Source organism: Giraffa tippelskirchi, chromosome X (genome assembly GCF_054371585.1).
Source record: "Giraffa tippelskirchi isolate mGirTip1 chromosome X, T2T-mGirTip1v1.2.pri, whole genome shotgun sequence".
NCBI classification, from domain to species: domain Eukaryota; kingdom Metazoa; phylum Chordata; class Mammalia; order Artiodactyla; family Giraffidae; genus Giraffa; species Giraffa tippelskirchi.
In genome coordinates, this window is record NC_137289.1 from 141,189,043 (window position 1) to 141,210,262 (window position 21,220).

Consider the following 21,220-nt stretch of genomic DNA (forward strand, 5'->3'; position numbering starts at 1 on the left):
AATTGGCTCCAGATGTCATTGTGAATAACGTCAACTCCTACGTACATGTGAGAGGCACTGGGAATTTAAAAGCACTGAATTGGGGGTCAGGGGCCTGAGTTCTAGTCCTAAATCTGATACTAACCAGTGAAATGGGCAAGTGTTGCTCTGTGAGCCAGGTTTTGAGTTCACAAATGTTAACTTTCCATTCTAAAGCAATTTAGTAACTGTGCCTCTTTAGTGTTCTAGGCACAAACCAGGAGGATGTTCCTTCTAATAAAGCTGTGACTGAAAGTTTCAAAATTCTGAAAAGACAGCAGTTATAAGGGTTGTTGGGTTTTTTTTAAAAGCAATCTCTTTTATTCTATTGAAGATTACAAGCAATAAAAATCTGATACTACTCACTGAGTCTTTTGGCCATCTGCTTGTGAGGTTTCCTTGCTTTAATTGTCTCCTATGACCTAGCAGTAACTCTGGAAGATGGTGAAGGACAGGGAAGCTTGGCGTGCTGCAGTCCATGGGGTTGTAAAGAGTTGGACACGACTAAGCGACTGAACGACGACAACAACATGACCTAGCAGTAAAGACCCCATCGCAAACAAGGTCAGGCTCCCTTGAATGAGTCTTAGCCCCAGACAAAGAGATTGGCTTTGCTCTGTAATACCTAAAATGACTAAGAATATCGATCTGTGAAAAACAAAAAAGCAACTTCTGATATACAAAACTAATCTGATGGTCACAACTAGACCTCAATATTTTCACAAGCTCATTTGACACTCACAGCCAGGCCATTTTTGTTCTCTTGGAGAATATAAACTCATAATATATCAGCCTCAAACAAGATTACTCTGAGATCATGATAGAATGAAATGAAACAAGACCACTTCATAACTTTAAACACAAACAAAAACAAGGTCACTGTGACACTCACAAAATACCCAGCCATAGCATTGTCCTCACTTTCTGATAGCACCCCATCTAGACCAAACTCCTGCTTCCTCAGATTCTCCTCTAACTCACCCCACTGGAGCCCAAATCCTATAGCGTGTTCTAACACTCTCTTACAGAGGGACCCCATGATTCCCTGCAATGAGTAATAAGCCCAGTTTATTTAATCAAGTGTCCTTACAGTGATATTTGGCTAAAAGGCATTGACACATTCTAATATATCTTTTCTTCTCTCCTCTGGGACACCTAGAGCCAGGCTGATAGAACTACTATAAAGGTACAAGCACACCAAAAAAATCTTACAACATATAGCAAGCTAAAAAGACTTGGCAGAACAACTTTGCACTCTAGTTCCTGTCCCTTTTGTATCTTTCCTTTATTATCTCTTGGAAATAAAATCTCCCAAGCTTAATCTATAAAAAGAATAAATTGGATTTGAAGGGAAATATCCCAAACTATGTCCCTTGGGAAGCCAGTGTCCTTGAAATGCTGATAGGTGATTCCAGAAAGGATTCTGTGGGAAAATGTCTTTGAGAAACTCTACAGTCTATAGTAAGTCCCCTTTCATTGTTCTAGTTCCAGTTCTACAAGCTACTTTGAGAGTCATATAAAGCCCTCTTTAGTTAAATCTCAGTTTCTTACCTGCAAAATGGTTGTTATAATATGCCATGCCCATTCCTCAGTGTTTGGAAGCAAATTAAAAATGTGACAGAAAAGGGGTTTCCCTGGTTGGCCCAGTGGCTGAGAATATGCCTGCCAATGCAGGGGACATGGGATCAATCCCTGCTCTGGTAAAATTCCATATGCCATGGAGCAACTAACCCCACAAGCTGCAACTATTGAGCCCACATGCTGAAATTACTGAAGCCCATGAGCCCTAGAGCCCATGCTCCATAAGAGAAGCCATCAAAATGAGAAGCCCACAAACTACAACTAGAGAATAGCTCTGCTCTCTGCAACTAGAGAAAACCTGTGCGCAGCAGTGAAAACCCAGTACAGCCAAAAATAAATAAATAAATCTTTTTTTTTTTAAGTGACAGAAAAGTATTTCAAAAACAGGAGAGTACCATGTTTAGGTGAGACATGAGGCAGCACTGATTCCACTAGAGAAATCCTTAAAGATAAAAGCCTAGTCCAAAAATTAGGCCAAAAGGATTTGTGTGTAAACTAGAGCAAGCAAAGTGAGGAAGAGGAGACTAGGTATTCCAGGGCTATGGTTGGGAGACAAATCAACCAAAAACTTGCATAAAACAATCAATTATTATGTTCACAGATTCTGCAGGTCAAGAATTCGAACAGCGCATTATGGGCATGACTTGTCTCCACTCTACAATGTCTGGACCTCAGCTGAAGTGTTTTGACAATGGCTGGTGGGTATATTATCTTGAAGGCTTCCTCATTCACCTCTCTGATACTTGAGGCCAGCTACTGACTGAAACACTTATATATGGCTTCTCCACATGGTCTCTCCATGTGGGCTAATTAGAGCCTTCTAACAGCATGATGGCTGGGCTCTAAAAGAGCAAGAGGGACGTGCATGGCATGCTCATGACCATCCCAGTCCCATGTGTCACTTTGTCATACTTTAACAGTCAAGGCAGTCACAAAGTTTCACCCAGATCAAGGGGAAGGGACACAGACCCTACTACCCAAGAGCAAGAGTGTCAAGGTCACCCTGAAGAAGAGCATGTGAGATGGGAGACACTTTTGTGATGTCTTTGGAAAATACTGCCTCCTCCCTGGGGCAGATACAAAGTCAGTGAAGAAACAGGGATTCTTAAAGCCTGGATAGTGGAAGAACAAAAAGATGCAATCAACAATTTTCCCAGATTTCAAGTCTAGGTGGAAAAAGAATAACCACAAAAGGCTTGAGTCAAAGTCAGTTTGCGAAGAAAGACAGTTCAAAAGATGTTCCTAGTAGTTCTGCCTTTTGAGTTTGGAGAAGATATGAACATATTTATTGGCAGAGATAACAGAGCCAAGAGGAAGACTAAAGAGAAAATGAGGGAGAGGGGCTTCCCTCGTAGCCCAGCAGATAAGGATCCTCCTGCCAAGGCAGGGGACACAGGTTCCATCCCTGGTCAGGGAAGATTTCACACGCCGCAGAGTAACTGAGCCCATATGCCATAACTACTGAGCCCGAGCTCTAGGGCCCACAAACCACAACTACTGAACCTGTATGTCGCAATTACTGAAGCCCATGTGCCTAGAGCCTGTGCTCTGCCACAAGAGAAGCCACCGCAACGAGAAGCCCACGTACCACAGTGAAGAGTAGCCCCCACTTGCCACAACTAGAGAAAGCCTGCACAAAGCAACAAAGACCCAGCGCAGCTACAAATTAAAGAATAAATAAAATGGACAGAAAATTAATAGGGCAAGATTCTAGAGGAGACCGATGTGACTAAATACTCAGATGGACGTTTAACTTCACATGGAGAAATACTGCTTCTCTGAGGACACAGGAGGAGAGGATGGGAGAAAAAGAACAGAATTCTGAAAGATTATGAAGTGCAGAGAAGGGAAAATGGCAGATCTCAAACTGAATAGTCTATCTTCTCAGGGAAGTATGAGATAAGAAAATCTATTGAAATTAAGATGAGATGTCTTAAAGTCCATAAGAAATAGAAATGCTGCTGCTGCTGCTGCTGTGAAGTCACTTCAGTCGTGTCCGACTCTGTGTGATCCCATAGACGGCAGCCCACCAGGCTCCACCGTCCTTGGGATTCTCCAGGCAAGAATACTGGAGTGGGTTGCCATTTCCTTCTCCAGTGCATGAAAGGGAAAAGTGAAAGTGAAGTCGCTCAGTCGTGTCCAACTCTTAGCGACCCCATGGACTGCAGCCTACCAAGCTCCTCCGTCCATGGGATTTTCCAGGCAAGAGTACTGGAGTGGGGTGCCATTGCCTTCTCTGGAAATAGAAATGACTAAGCAAGAAACTGAATAGAATATCTGTAAGATATAACTCAACTTTTTCTTATTTTGAAAAAAGTTGAAAGATTGGTAAAATAATAATTATTGACACTGGGTGATGGAATATGGGAATTTATTATACTGTTCTCACTAAGCATGTATGTAATTGAAATTTTCATAATAAAATGCTTAAAAATTTAAAAAGCTATTGAATAATACATGTATCTCTGTTTTTTTAAAAGAAACTCATAACACTGCATTTTTATTTATGAGTTGTCAGTAAAAATCTTTCCCTTAAGTCAATGGCTCTCAAAAGTGAAAGGATTTTCTATCTGTCTCATACCTATTACTGCCCTAGATGAACATTCAATCAATTCAAATGTACCTGTAAAATCCTCTGCCTAATATTTTTTTAAATGCCTGCTGTACACTTCAGACAACTTCTGAAATAACTTTGCTTATTTCCCCTAACAGCACATTATTGCTTTTTGTTGAACTAAACAAAAGTCTTTTTTATTTCTTTATTATTGTCATCATCATTATTATTACTTAACACAAATTGGGTTCTATTCTGTCCTCTCTACAGCAATACCCAGGTGAAGAATATCACAGGTTTCCAATCTCATTAAGATTTCTTCCTGGCATCGGGAAAACATTGAGCTGGCAAAATAAATAGCTCAAATCACAGAAATATATTACAGTGATATGGAATCCTGTATGCTTCATAGTCCTAATCATCAACTCATTTATATTCTTGGGGACTGAAGGAAGCATATTAAGAAAGGATATTCTTGCCTTGTACAAAATTGTCACAGTTAGCTAGCAAGAAATATTAAAGACTGAAGAAATATCCATGAAGCAGTCACTTGGATTTCTGAAGCATGTCAATGATACCCAGAATTTATCAAGTCCATGGATTGTGAAAAGTAACTAGGCAGTGTGCATGATTTTGACTTTTAATCAAGATCTCTTTTTCTTCATTATATTAGGAATAATGAATTGTCAGAAGTATCATTGGCTCAAAGCAATATTCTGGGAAAATGGTTTGTGGGTTTTAGAAATTAGATGGCAATCAACTCAAAATCTCCAGATGACTTTTTTTAAGACACTGCAAGTATCTTAAAAGGAGAATAGCCTACCTTTCCAGCTTTAGCTCTTACCACACCATCCACATGTCGACCAGACTCCTGTTCAGGTAAGAAGCACTAGAGTGAAGAACATACATAATATGGTGGTGAAAAATCTAAACAGGATAGAGGGACAGGAAGAGAAGACCAGGGAGATTAATGAAATCAGGGAAGATCCAAAAGCATGAACTCAAGGTCTGACGAGCAGAAGACATCATGCCTCCTTTGCTGAGGGGTCAAGTTACTTCTTTCATGTCAAGACAGCAATGTAAAGACAGAAAACAGGAAAATTTTCAGTCAAATGCATTTTACTGGGCAAAATAATACCTAGGCAACTTCACTCTCAGTGACCTCTCATGGCAATTTTGAGGAATACAAAGGAATAATTACTGATATCAAATGATTGACACCATTCCTCCCTTGACTGTCATTAATCACAAGTTGCTGTCTATAAAGGAATTTTTATTTGATAGAGAAAGAAGCATATGTCACTTTATCTTAGCATCAAACTAAACAGTAGTTCTGGGATTCATTTGCATGGACTACAGGCTATGTCTGGAGCTCTGCTCCTGATTTTGATGTTCAAAAAATTACAAAGAAGTATAACACATGACAAACTAAGGGAGAGAGAAAGACCAAGAGTGAGGCTGGAGTGGGACTTGTGGAGTGGGACTTTACCTAAATCCCCTTGCTTCCTTAGTGGATATAAAATATCAGCCAGATATACACAGACACTCTTACTGGCCAGAGAAGAATCATCTCATCATTTCCTTTTCTGCTTTATTCATTTCCCAAAAGATATAATCAAAGAGTCAGTGTTGGATGGACCTAGTGGAGATGCCACTCATGGTTCTGCCTTTGTACAATCATCCCAGGAGAAAGCCTTGTCCATGGATAGGCACAGCTATACCACGCACCCCTGCACTCTCCGAGGCCATGTGACACAGACCCATGACCCTAGTAATGGGGTCCAAGCCCTGACACAGACTAACTCTTGTGCTAAAAGAGTGAGGAGTAAGTACAGATTTTAACTCTGCAAAATTGATTCCAGGCATTGAACATGAAGCAAATGTTGAAAGGAAAATATAATTTTTGTGCCCAAGTTTCCCTAACTGTCCAATGCCCTTCCACAAAGATGTCCATGATGTAATACCAAGAATCTGTGAATGTTGTCACCTTACGTAGCAAAAGGGATTTTCTAGACGCCATTAAGTTAAGGATTTTGAGATGGGGAGATTATCCTGGATTATCTTGGTGTGCTCAATGTATTCACAACGGTGCTTATAAAAGGAACATACGAGGAGTCAGAGAGAAGGAGATGTGATAGCTAAAGCAGAAGAACAGAGAGAGAGAGATTCAAAGATGCTATCTGGCTGGCTTTGAAGACAAAGGAATAAGCCATAAGCCAAGTAATTCATGTGGTCTCAAGAAGCCGCAGAAAAGGTAAGGAAACAAATTCTCTGCTAGAACATTCAGAAGAAATCCAGTCTGAAAACCCATTCAGACTTCTGACTTTCAGAACTATAATAAATTTGTGTTGTTTTAAGCTGCTAAGTTTGTGGTCATTTGTCACAGCAGCACTTGGAAACGAATATGACAATAGCCCATACAGACAAGATGAGATCAGTTTACTCCTGGTCCCAAAATTACAACACATGAAGTCCCATCTGACTTGTCAGTATAACTCTAGCCTTTCTTTGACTTCTCTCAACAAATAAAAGGGGAAGTCTACTTCTTGCAGGGATTTGCCTTGGTTGTTTCTGGATGACTCAGTCTCCTGGTTTGAAGCCACTCCTTCCCTCCACCCATGGGGCCACTGATGACTCTGCTGCTGGTCATTGTCCACTCCCAGGTTCACTTCCAAAGCATTCCTGCATTGCTCCTTTGCATTGCTTCACCCAAAGCATGATCTCCTAATCAGCTTCCCTAATTTCCAAAGTGAAATGCAAATGCAAGGCTGCAGCTTGTAGTATAAAAAAAATAATAAGTAATGATAAAACTACTAGTTGAGGAAGTGACAACACAGAAGTAACTATCTTAGGTTGCATTCCTCAGAACTGAAACCTGAGATCAGAATTCTTAGGCATGTGATTTCTTCTGGGACAGAGAAAAGGAATGAGGAAAGTAGGATGGGGTAGTGGAAGGAGTGAAGTAATCATGAGGTCTTACTGGGATCTAGCTTCAACCTGATCCCACACGGAATTCTGGAGTACAAATTGCACCAGAGGACAGTACCACCTCGAAGGAAAAGGGACCAGCCTTCTGTACCGTGTCAGTCTGTCATTAGCCATAGCCACTTGGAGAATGGGGTAACAGGACTCCCAGGTGACAACACTCCCATTCTGCTGGGAGCAGTTCTCCAGAGAAAGAGGCAGGGATGAATAGGCAACATTCATTGCTGCTAAGAGATGGTGTCAGGGGTCCTTAAAAAGGGATCTGCACAGTCACCAAGATCACCCATGAAAACAACCTATCACAAAGCTCACAACTAGTCCCGAAAGAGCACCTCTGCCAATTGCCCTGACTTCACCACTGTTTGAAAGAGTTAACTTTACTCTTCATTTTTCCACCTCCTTTTCACTCCACCAACAGAAATATCCTTGAGAAATATCTCTTCTCTCTGGAGGAGAGGTCCCAGAGACATTTCTTTCTCCCTTGAAGACACCACCCAATTCTGTTTCAGCTTCAGAATTTTCCAAAATGATTGACAGGCCTAACTCCCTAATCTTGGTCTTAGGACTCCAAGAAGACACTGGAACTCAAAAGCCCAACCTTAGCACATCTGTCTGAATCTAACGTAAAACTGAATAACATGCATGTACCATACTAGCAGTTCAATCTACACTGAGCCAAGGTGATTAGCTCATTTCCCTTTCACAGACATTCACTCCTCCTTGGGAAGGAAAAGATTAATCCTCCACTTTTTTCCTGCCATGCACAAACAACTTTATGAGAACAAGCAGGCACTGAAATCTATAAATCCCCTCCTAAGGAAGAATATATCACCAAAAAGTGTTATTCATACTACAGGAGGCAACCCATTAGAGGCCTTCAGAAAAAAATTAATGAAAAAAAGGTAGACTAGAAAAGATTTAAATTCATTTCCAATAATAAATGCACATGTTGTTTAATGGAGCAAGACTGCTTCAGTTCATATATTCATATACGTATATTCAAACATTTGTATGTCTGGGTCACGATGTATTTCTTATTATATAGGTAGGAGTAAAAAAAAAGTTAAAAAAACTCACCGATGTAAATACTTTTTAGCACACAGACGACTTCTCTCATTTTCATCCAGAAGAGCTTGGTTTCTTAATGTCACTGGAGGTTTAGGAACCTTCATTTATCATTGTGGGTCTTTGCTTCCTATCTGCAAAAAATAAAGATCCATTTGGGTATTTGTTTTTCCCCTAAGCAAGAGAATTATTAACTTTATTCCATATCCCAAAGGTGAATTGATTTCTACTTCTCTACAAAGCTGCTTTAAGCTTTGAAATGATAACATTACGGATTGAAGTAGGTAGAATCAGGTCCCCTAAAAAGATATGCTCAAGTCATAACTACCAGTACCTATAAATGTGACCTTATTTGGAAATACCATCTTGGCAGAAGTTATCAAGTTAAAAATGGTATCATATTATGTTAGAGTGGGCCCTAATCCAGTGGCTGGTATCCTGGTAAAAAGGAGGAAATCTGGACACAGAGACACATGAAGAGATGGCTACGTGAATGACAGAGGCAGATATTGGAATAATGTCCCCTTGAGTGCAAGAATGCCCAGAATTGCCAGAAACCACCAGAAGCTAGGCAATGGCAAAGAAAGACTCTTCCAAGAGCCTTGAGAGAAAGAATGGCCCTGCTGACACCTTGATTTTGGATTTCTTGCCTCCAGAACTGTGAGAAAATACGTTTCTTTTGTCTTAAGCCTCTGGTAATTTGTTCCAGCAGTTTTAGGAAACTAATACAGGGGTTTTCTTATTTCTACTCTCTCCATTTCAAATATATTAGCAAATATTTACATGTACTTGCTTGAATATTCACAAAACATCTATGAAAAAAATTCTCTGGCAAAACTAGTTGCCTTTGGGAAAGGGAAGTGGGTACCTGCAGGATAAGGGAAGGAGATTTTTTACTATAATATCCTTTTGAATTTTAAACCATGTGATATATTATCTATTTTTAAAACAAATAAAAATTTTGAAAATTTATGGCTCACACTCAACCTACCTAGCAATCTTCCCCAGCTCCCCAGAGATCACTGCTGATGGACACCTGTCCTATTTTTTTAAACAAAGATGTAAAGCCCTAAAAGGAAGGATCACCCTCTTTCAAAGAAAACCCATGATTCACAGTCATTTCCTTTTTGTACCAAAAACCCAAGAAGGCTAACTGTCCAGTCTTACTTAGAGATATTTTTACTCATCTGCCTCTCTTTCAAGCTATTCGCTTAAGGACTAAAAAGGTACAACACTGGCAACTAAAATAATGCTTGTATCCATGCTATCCTTAATTACTGACTTAAATGAAGAGACATTGTCAGATTTCCTCATTAAAAGACTTATTTTATGAATAGATAACTCACACAAATGATTTAAGAAGGACGGATTCATCAGTTTGAGGTTGAATCCAACAAGGTATGCAAAGTTAATTATATAATTTGAAGAGCTGGGCAAAATTGGCCCAAGGGTCTTTCAACATCAAAGCCTCCAGTGGAGAAGGATGTGTAACTGGGGCCTTCAGCTAAACTTTCCTGTAAGACAACTCTATACAATATTGGTGATCAGTGCATATTTCATGAATTGAATGAAATTAAAAACATAAAATGAAAAGCTAGAAGACACTCTAGAAATCTTAAGCATGTTTCCCTAGCAATGTTCTGAAAATGAGCACCAGGCTGGGTTGGAATACTGACTTCACTTTAGCCAGGCTTTTTTCTTTTTTCTAAGCCTCAGTTTTCTCATCTGAAAAATACAGTGATTATAATTTCTGCCTCTTAGGGTTGTTGAGCAGGTTAATGGATGTGAAGCATATGCAGTAGATGCAATTGGTACCTTGCCCAGATTCCATTTACAAGGCCAGAGCACCCATCCTTTTGCTGGGGAGAATGTGGACTACCCCAGCTGCCTCCTTCTCTGCAGAACTGCCCTGGAGTGATGGTAGCCATGCCCTCCAGGAAGTTATCCCACCCCATGGTCCATAGCCAAAGACTGACTGATATGGGGGTACAAAAGAGACTCTTTCTCTCAAGGCAAGGATAACTCCAAGGTGTGGTTTGTATTTCAGAGCCTCTCTTTAAGGAAGTGAGACCATGTCCTCACTCAGCTTCCCCCTCCTCTTAAGTTCTTCCTGAAGTGCACTGCCCACCGTGCACCTGAGTTCCTTCAGAGCTTCAGGTTCTGCTTCTAAGGAACTCGACCTAAGAGAGGAGGTGTGTGCATGCTAAGATTCTTCAGTCGTGTCCGACTCTGTGTGACCCTATGGACTATAGTCCACCAGGCTCCTCTCTCTGTCCATGGGATTCTCCAGGCCATAACACTGGAGTGGGTAGCCATTTCCTTCTCCAGGGGATCTTCCCAACCCAGGGGTTGAACTTGGGTCTCCTGCATTGCAGGCAGATTCTTTACCATCTGAGCCAGAAAGTAGCAATACAAAACATGGAAAGAAAGAAAGTTACTTGGGTGAGTCTATTTCCAAACTAAGAATGAGGAGACAAACCAGGAGCCAGAAAGAACTAGGCTAGTCCTGCTTAGATTTCTTTTTAAAACTAGAATAAATAAATAAAAACTATTACAATATTGTAAAGTAATTAGCCCCCAACTAAAATAAATAAATTTATAAAAAAAAAAAAAACTAGAGACTCTGTAGTAAAGGCCTAAATTTAATATTATGTGCTGTCTTGACATCTGGTGAAATCAGCAGGGTCTCAAATTGCCTAACTGCAAGTTCCTATGCCTATTCTGCCACAAAGGTTCTCTAGCCAAACACCTCTCCTTATCACAAGGACCCACAGCCCTCAAAATATTCAAACAAGCCAGTCATGTCCTCCTGCAGAAGCCAGGGTACACCTCACCCTCTTGAAGCCTGCCTCACTTCACCATGAAGCCTGCCTCTCACAGCCCCTGGTTGTCTTCTCTGCCTCTGAAGCTAACCCCCACATAGCCGTATGTCGCATGTGGGATCCTCCTGCTCGAGACTGTGTATGACTAATAAACCATTGTCCATCTCATCCCTCCGGTAGTGGATGCTGTGTGTTCAGCCATCCCCAAAACTCCAGAGTGGGAATCCACTCACCACGAGTGGGGTAAAGAGAAGGCAGTTGAAACAAACCCTTGTTACCATGGCTTGTAAGAATTCTTAACTTTTTAACTTCTCCATTGTTTTGTTAAACTTGTCGATTTTCATATATGAAATTGAGAAAAGCCAAGTGTGTATATATATGTATGTGTCAAAGAAACAAGATTAGGTTGGAAGAAGCTGGAGCATCATCTTTCTCAGTGGCAAACACAAGAAAGAAGCTATGTGTGGATGAAAGGCAGGGGTGGATGAAGTAGGGCTCAGCTTGGGCCAGAGGAAGAGCAGAAGAAATGGACAACTTGCTGAGACAAAATTGTGTTCCAAATAGAAGCCTGGGTGCTCCCCATTAGACCAAGGTGCTTGCCATTAGAACAGAAACCAAAAATCAGTGGGAATGGATCAGAGCTCAAAGGTGAAGGAAGTAAAGGTGCTTGGGCAGAAACAAAAAATGAATGACAAGCAGGTGAAATACACATTGTCAAGAACTCCTGATGCTGTGGTTATTATTCGTGCAGAATGTGAGGGATGAGATTTGGTTTCTCTCACTAGTTTTAGCTAAGGTCATCAAAAATTTAGAAGCCTTTAAAGTACACAGTACCTTGACCTTGACACATCCTAGTTATGAGATCATCAAGGACATGTTGAAGGAGAGGCCCATTTTTAGAGCCTTATAGGAGAAACCTTTCTGAAATCTTCAAATCACACCCTTCTGGGACTTTTCATCAATTCAACTCATGATTTAGGCACTAAGTACCTATACTATATAATATCTAATGTACCATGTTTTTCCATATGTGCATCTATGATATGAGAAAATGTGTCCTTTTAACAAGCTCAAAGGTGAACCTTAGGTATCCCAGATTTTGAGAACTTACACCTGAAAAGATGCAAAAGAGAAAAAGACAGCTGAAGCAGGGATATTAAAATACAAGAGTGTTCTTTTGGAAAAGATGGATCAGAGGCATTTTTCCGAAGAAGATATGTAGACAGCCAACAGGCACATGAAATGATGCTCAAAATCACCTCACACCAGTAAGAGTGGTCATCATAAAAAAAGTCTACAAACAGGGAGTTCTTAGCACTCCAGTGGTTAAGACTTGGCACTTCACTGCCATAGCCTAGGTTCAATGCCTGGTTAGGGAACTAAGATCCCAAAAACTGCAAGGCAAAGCAAAAAGAAAAAGTCTACAAAAAACAAATGCTAGAGAACGTGTGGAGAAAGGGAACTGTCCTACACTGTTGGTAAGAATGTAAATTGGTGCAGTGACTATAGAGAACAGTGTGAAGGTTCCCTGCGTGCATGCGTGCATACTCATTCATGTCCAATTCTTTGCAAGCTTATAGCCAGGCTCCTCTGTCCGTGGGATTCTCCAGGCAAGAATACTGGAGTGGGTTGCCATTTCCTCCTCCAGGGGATCTTCATGACCCAGAGATCGAACTCACGTCTCCTGAGTGACCTGTATTGGCTGGCAGATTCTTTACCACTGAGCCACCTGGGAAGCCCTAACATATACATACTACTATATATAAAATAGATAAACAATAAGGACTTACTATATAGCACAGGGAACTATATTTGATATCTTGTAATAACATACAATGGGAAAGTATCTGAAAAAGAATATATATATATGTGTGTGTGTGTGTGGGATACATATTAATAACTGAGTCACTTTGCTGTACACCTGAAACTAAATCAACATTGTAAATTGACTATACTTCAATTTTAAAAAATGGGTTAGAGGGAGTTTTTCTTTAAATAAATAACATAAAAGAAAATGAAATAAAATAAAATATTAATACAAGATCACATAGATTGTCACACTATTAATGGACCAACAGGAGGGGAAGAAACTGTTGAAAAGAAGATGAAGGTAAGTGTTCAGCCTCCTGAAAGATAGGGAGGCTAACTCGGGCTTTGAAGATGAGTAGGATTTAAACAGACATAGAAAGCGTTCCACTCATCCACATGATGATGAAAGTAAGCATTCAGTATTCGTTAATTACTAAAAAAAAAAAAATAATAATAACAAACATCTCAACAAGTACACAGTGGCTGCCATTTTAATTTGGCTGACTCCCTATTTGAGGGAAACATTTTGGTTACAAGTGACACAGAAATCCATTTAAACACTTAAATCATAAAAACCACAACTAAATGGTACCACACTAATTCTTTTTTTCTTTTAAAATAACTTTATTGAGGTTAACTGACATTCAATAAACTGTACATGTTTAAAGTGTATAATTTGATAAGTTTTGACTTATGTATATACCCATGAGGGCTTCCCTGATGGCTCAGCCTGTAATGCAAGAGACTGCCTGCAATGCAGGAGACGCGAGTTCAATCCCTGAATTGGGAAGATACCCTGGAGAAGGAAATGGCAACCCACTCCAGTATTCTTGCCTGGAGAATTCCATGGACAGAGGAGCGTGATGGGCTACAGTCTATGGGGTTGCAAGAGATGGCCATGACTTAGTGACTAAACCACTACCACCATATACCCATGAAACCATCACCACAGCCAAGATAATGAAAATAAACATCACCTCCAAAAGTTTATTTGTGCCATTTTGTAAACCCTCCCTCTCAATACCTCCCCCATATTCTCCCTCTATACTAACTCTATTCATGAGACTTGACTGTGTAGCTCATGCAGTACCACCAAGGACCTGGTTTCTCACTATGTAGTTTCTTCTCAGCCTTCTATGCTGTTGGCACCATCCTCAGGGGTTCACACTGATCTCTTGGCTTGCTCCTCACTGTAGCAAAATGGCAGCTCAAGTCCAAACCTCATCATCCTCACACCAACTCTTTGGGACAAGAGACGGTTTCTTTCTGTAGCCTCTGCCTACCTTTCTGCCCCATCTTGAATCATGTTCTCACTTACTCTCTGCACCCCAGCATCACTGGACTATTTCAAGCTCATCAAATTTGCTATTCTTACTTCTATCAAAGCACATGGGTTTCCATGGTACATTCCTCCTCCTCTTCACCTGGTTAACACACACACAAATTTCATCTCCCAGTGTAAACCTCATGACAAGGTCAGTCCCTGTTATATGCTCTCAGTACATAATGTAGTTCTCTTTCATGGCAATATTATTCATATAGTGTAGTTCTCTTTATACTGTTCTCTTTCATGGCAATATTATTCATATAACCATTTGATTAGTATTTGTGTTTTCTACAAGAAAGAAACCATGTTTGGTTTGGTTCATCATTGTATCCTCAGCATCAAGCCAGTGTCTGGACAGTGGGCACTTAATACGTATTTATTTGTTGACTGGATAGTTAGATGGATGGATGAATGGATAAATGAACTGATAGGTGGATGGATGAGTGGACTTGGCTTCTAAAAATGGCCATGTAACTAATTAGCTACATAACCTTCAGCTTTTTTGAGCTTCAGTTCTCTCAACTGTGAAATGAAAAGGTTGGACTAGTTGACCTTTAAGATCCTTTCTGAATTCAAAGTGCTGAATTCATAAAGTGTTACTGGCAAGAGAATTTCTTTAACTGCAAGTATGATGGAAACAAACTAAAAAATGGTGTTTGGAGCTACTCTGCTATCCTTTTACAAATGTCATTTTTAATCTAATCCTGACTTTGTGTGGTCTCATGCAGTAGTTAGCAATCTGGAGAAATTGATATCCTACAACTGTTTTCAAGCAGCTGGAATTGCCAAATAGCTAATACAAGTTAGAAAAATATATATTGACAGTCTAGGCAGATGTTAAGTTAAATGTTATTGAGAACATTTTACACACGTTCCTTTCCTAACCCTATCCCCCAAGATTGGCAACAGTCAAAGTAAAGGGTGGATCAGGTTTGATGCAATGCTAAAAATAAAATTTCCATTTTTGAGTGATATTTAGCACAAAGCATTATTATCATATTGACATAGTTCTATCTTGAATTTACAAAATAGCCTTGCTATATCGAAATTCACGGAAGTTTGATTAGATCCTAAATATATTTTCATTCAGGGTCCAATTCATATCCATCTATTTCTGCATCCTAAAAGAAAATATAAATCATCTTTTCATTTGACATGCCTATAAAGTGCAAGATAAAATTTCCTACCTGCTCCCCCATTCAACATCTGGATCTGAACTATAATTTGCCTATAAATAAGAAATGAGAGTTTTGATCAGGCAGCTTTGCAATATGTTCAAAATAGTCTGGGAATACTTGATCGCATAACAAATGTCCAAGTAAATTAAGTGGTGTTAGGACAGTTTAACTACCATACAATACTTCATTATATTTTATCCCCTCTTAAAAATTTATACTTTCTAATGAAATGATGCAGCCGGAGTATTGATAAAGAGAGAGCGCTATATGGAAATGTCTTTGTGAAAAGAACCTTCCCTTGTTGAGGAAACCAAGGCCCTGTTGTTTCTCTTCTAAGTGGCTGGGGCAGGAACTGGCTAACTGTTCCCCAAATCCATTTTCATATTCTCCTTTGCTCCCAGTAGACTGCATTTCCCAGCCTCCCACATGACAGATTCCTGGCCAATGGAATATAGGCAGGAGGTTATACACCCCACTTCTAAGCCTGGCTTATAAAATCCTCCCATTAAACCTCTACCCTCTTATCTCCCACACATTAAAGATGGCAGAGCTAAGTATGCCTTGCTTTGTGAACACTGTGTAGAGCAGAACCTCTCTTCACTGTCTCATATTCCCAACCACATTATGAACTAGCAGAAGAGAGACTACATTATTATATCTCTCATTCTTCCCAGTATCTTAGGCTTCTGAGCACAGCACACTACCACAAGCCCCCACTAAAAATTTGCTATAGGTGATTATTTCTTTTCCCCATTTTTTTCTTCATTTTAAAGACAGAAGAGTAAAGAAGAGAAGAGAGCTTGACATTCCATGACTTTTCTGCCCAAGAACCACTTATCCTTGCATAAAATGGACCCATAAAATAGAATGGCTGAAAGAATGGAGAACATTTTTAGCTTCTTCAAATGAGTGTGTTAGTCCAAGTACTCATAGAAGCACATGCCAAGATAAGATTAAACATACAGGGAGTTTACTAAGAGAAATGCCTATGAAAGAAAATGGGAGAGTGAGCCAGGAAAGCTGGACAGTCATGAGGCCATGATGTGAGGCTGACCCAGAGTGAAGAAGCGATGGGGAGAAGGTTGGGCAGAAGTGTGCTGCCACGTAGTCTAAGGAAGGTTTGGCAAGGCCATCAGGAGTCCTCAACCGGAAGTTAGCCATCAGAGGAATCCCATGTCCTTCCAGAAAAAACCTGTCTTCTCCTGCCACACATCATTGGCTGGGAGCAGCCCGTGGAGCTTGAGCCTTTGGCGCAGCTTGGAGGTGGATTTCAGAACCCAGTAGCTGGGGCCATCAATCAGTTATACTCCCTGCAGTTCTTCAAAGCACATTCTCATCGTCTCTACGGAGTTCTTTTAAAAGTGACATGAGTCACTTTTAAAAACATGGACAAACATGAGTTTATTCATCTTATCTATATATCATTTGTTTTAATAAATTTTAGCCACTATGAAAACAAAAAGGATCAGGACCAGAAAAAACTAGATTCCATGATGGGTCTTGTCATAAATTTTGTTTTTATCAGTCACCATCAGTCAATCACGTAATATTCCCCCATTGAATAGAGGCTCATTAATCTAGTTAGGATTTACATTCAGCTTTTAGTTATGGGGGATGGAGATTTAAAAAATGGTTTAATCAAGACAGATGTTTATTTCCCTCTTATATAATAGAAGTCTGTAGTTAAGTATAATAGCTCCAAAGTATCATCCTGGACCCAGCCACCTACTATATTTCCATTCTTTCATTCTTAGAGTATGATTACCATCCTCAGTGTTACCTCAGGTTCCAGAATGGATCTGAGAATCCAATTATCATGTTTGTATTCCAGTTGGGATAAAGATGAAAAAGTGAAAAGCATAAGGGACATATGCTAGCTATGGGCCCCTTTAAAAAACAAGAAATTATTCCTGGGAAGTACCACTATATGCAGACAATTTCAGCATACAACTCATGGGCAACACTGTGCTACACGAAAGGCTGAGGAATATATTCTTTAAACTGTGCATAAAAATTCCCCAACTCTTTTCATAGAAAAAAGGTTATGAATACTGGACAGGTATTCTTTTTCCCAGCCGTTTCTTAGGTTTGGTTCTGAAAAGAAAGTTTTAAATTAAAAAAAAAAAGTGGTGAGGTTTTTCCTGTGCTACTAGATGAATTGATTATATTAATAACAGCCACTGATCCACTTTAATTGCTTTCCATAAATTTGCATATACTGTTTATCAGTTGTCTTGTCCATATAATCTGTTCATTTTGTACTTTCTTTCCTCTAGGGAGGAAAAGTAAGTGTTTTTCCATTGTATTAGAGTTCTTCTAGGCTATCTGCCCACCCCAGCAGCTTCCTTCTCTGACAATTGCTCTCCCAGACAAGAGAGGTTCCTGACTCATATTTATAACTACCTAATGCATCTCTTGACCCTTGAATATTGAGTCAGGAATAGAAACTAACCCAAGCTGAGCAAAGCCATTTCTCTCTTCTGAAAACTGGAATCTGGAATCAAAATTACATATCCGTCTCCACTGGTCATTTGAACAAAGATGTAAATTTAGAAATGATAGGGGCAGACATCTTCTGCCATGTTTATGGGACAGTCAAGAGGGCCAGTTTGCTGACAGAGGAGAGGCAAGCAGAAATGGCACAGCTCTTACTATGCTATAGTTACGTGGATCAACGCCTTCCCCAGATATTTTCCCAAATATTATATCCAAGTAGATGAACTGGAAAGACAATAAACAGCTGGTAGCTAGTGTCAGGTGCTTTCCAAACTACCTTTATTATTATGATCTAACCAATACAATCCAATCCTTTTCTTCTGTGGTTCTTCCAATGTGGTACACTGGAACCAGAGTGGAATGTGTTGATTTTTCAATGTGTTTCCCAATCCCTATCCCTATCCTTAGTGTATATTTCTTTGAGTGGCTACCTGTTACTTCCTACCAGTAGACTTGTCCTTCCTGTCATATGTTATCACAGTTATTAAGGATAAAGATAGTGATAAGGGGTCAGGTTACTGGTTTGGCTTGTTGGATTCAATCTGAGAAATGGAGTTCATTTGGGGTTCTACACTATGCTAGGTCTGGAAACTGAACAGATAAATAACACATGGACCCTGTCCAGCATTTTATAAGTGACTCTCACCAAACTCTAGTACTATGTGTGCACATCAAGTCATATCTAGCAAAAAGGAGTTAAGATCTCTTAGTTGGAAGATGACTCAATAGCCTAAAGGTAGAAGGAGAAGTTGATTTCACTGATTTCTTGGAAAAAGGGAATTCTTTCAAAAGTTTTTTATTTTCTCTCTCTGACCTGATTTTTACCTTCAACCTTCTGCTTGTTTGTACTTGGTGCATAGATAACTCTACTGAGAAGGGGATCAGAAAGAATGCCAAAGCTCTTTTCTGACCACAACGCTATGAAACTGAAAATCAACTACAAGAAAAAAACCACAAAAAACACAAACATGTGTCCGCTACTAAACAATCAACAAATCACTAAAGAAGTCACAGAGAAAATTAAAAAAAAAATACACAGGGACAAATGAAAATGAAAACACGATGATGCAAAACTTAAGGAACACAGCAAAAGCAGTTCTAAGAGAGAAGTTTATAGTGATACAAGCTTGCCCCAGGAAACAAGAAATATCTCAAATGAACAACCCAATCTTACACCTAAAACAAGTAGAGAAAGAAGAACAAACAAAAGCCAAAGTTAGCAAAAGGGAATACATCATAAAGATCAGAGAAGAAATCAATGAAAGACTAAAAAAAACCCAAAAAAACTAATAAAACTAAAAGTTGGTTCTTTGAAAAGATAAACAAAAATTGATAAACCTTTAGCCAGACTCATTAAGAAAAAAAGGGAGAGGGTCCAAGTCAATAAAATAAAAAATGAAAAAGAAGTTACAACCAACACTACAGAAATACAAAGGATTATGAGAGACTACTACCAGCAACTACATACCAATAAAATGGACAACCTAGAAGAAATGGACTTCTTAGAAGGGTATAATTTCCCAAGACTAAACCAGGAAGAAATAGAAAGTATGAATAGACGAATTACCAGCACTGAAACTGAACTAGTAATTTTAAAACTCCCAAACAAACAAAAGTCCAGGACCAGATGGCTTCACAGATAAATTCTACCAAATATTTAGAGAAAAGTTAATATCTGTCCTTCTGGAACTTAAAATTGCATAGGAAAGAACATTCTGAAACTCTTTCTATGAAGCCACCATCACCCTGATACCAAAACCAGACAAAGATATTACACAAAAAAGAAAAATCACAGGCCAATATCAGTGATGAACATAGATGCAAAAATCGTCAACAAAATATGAGCAAACCAAGTCCAACAATACATTAAAAGGAACATACACCAAGATCAAGTAGGATTTATCCCAGGGATGCAAGAATTTTCAATATCTGCAAATTAAGCAATGCAATATACTATATTAACATATTGAAAAATAAAAACCATATGATCATCTCAATAGATGCAGAAAAAGCTTTTGATAAAATTCAACATTCATTTATGATAAAAACTCTCCAGCAAATGTGCATACAGGAAACATACCTCAACATAATAAACGCCATATATGACAAACCCATAGCAAACATCATTCTCAATGGAGAAAAGTTGAAAGCATTCCTTCTAAAATCAGGAACAAGACAAGAGTAACCACTCATGCCACTTTTATTCAGCATAGTTTTGGAAGTCCTAGCCATAGCAATCTGAGAAGAAAAAGAAAGAAAAGGAATCCAAATTGGAAAGGAAGAAGTAAAGCTGTCACTGTTTGCAGAAGACATAATACTATATACAGAAAATTCTAAAGACACTACCAGAAAACTAGAGCTCATCAATTAATTTGGTAAAGTTGCAGGATACAAAATCAATATTCAGAAATTTGTTTCATTTCTATAGACTAACAATGAAATATCAGAAAGAGAAATTAAGAAAACAGTCCCATTTAACATTTCATCAAAAAGAGTAAAATACCTATGATAAACCTCCCTGCTGCTGCTAAGTCGCTTCAGTCGTGTCCGACTCTGTGCCACCCCATACACGGCAGCCCACCAGGCTCCCCTGTCCCTGGGATTCTCCAGGCAAGAACACTGGAGTGGGTTGCCATTTCCCTCTCCAATGCATGAAAGTGAAAAGTGAAAGTGAAGTCGCTCAGTCAAGTCCGACTCTTAGTGACCCCATGGACTGTAGTCTACCAGGCTCCTCCGTCCATGGGATTTTTCCAGGCAAGAGTACCAGAGAGAGGTGCCATTGCCTTCTCTGATAAATCTCCCTAAGGAGGCAAAAGACCTGTACTCCAAAAACTATAAGACACTGATGAAAGAAACTGAACATCACACAGATGGAAAGATATACCATGTTCTTGGATTGGAAGAATCAATACTGTTAAAATGACCATACTGTCTAAGGCAATCTACCGATTCAATGCAACCCCTCTCAAATTACCAATGGCATTTTTCACAGAATTAGGAGAAAAAATTTTACAATTTGTATCACTCAGATGGTAAAGAATCTGCCTGCAATACAGGAGACTCAGGTTTGATCCCTGAGTTGGGAAGATCCCCTGGAGAAGGAAATGGCAACCCACTCCAGTATTCTTGCCTGGAGAATTCCATGGACAGAGGAGCCTGTATGGCTACAGTCCATGGGAACGCAGAGTCAGACACAACTGAGCAACTAACACAGACACACACACACACACACACACACACAGAGAAACGCAAAAGACCCTGAACAGCCAAAGCAATCTTGAGAAAGAAAAAACAAACTTACGTTTACCAGGGAATGAGGGCAAGGAGGGATAAATTGGGAGACTGAGATTGACATATACATATTACTATATATAAAATAGGTAGC

At 39.5% G+C, this 21,220-nt stretch overlaps 1 protein-coding gene across 3 annotated transcripts in view; it reads right to left on the reverse strand.

The window, feature by feature from the left end:
* The window catches only part of LOC145536252 (uncharacterized), a 241,829-nt gene that overhangs the window by 140,650 nt on the left and 79,959 nt on the right, over positions 1-21,220 (reverse strand). For 2 of the 3 annotated variants that reach the window (XR_014075721.1, XR_014075723.1), the window contains one exon: positions 8,216-8,337. The gene's annotated coding sequence lies outside the window, so the exon portion shown is untranslated. Of the gene's footprint in view, positions 1-6,188; positions 8,338-21,220 lie in introns of those variants that run through there. The other variant, XR_014075722.1, reaches the window with a different exon arrangement.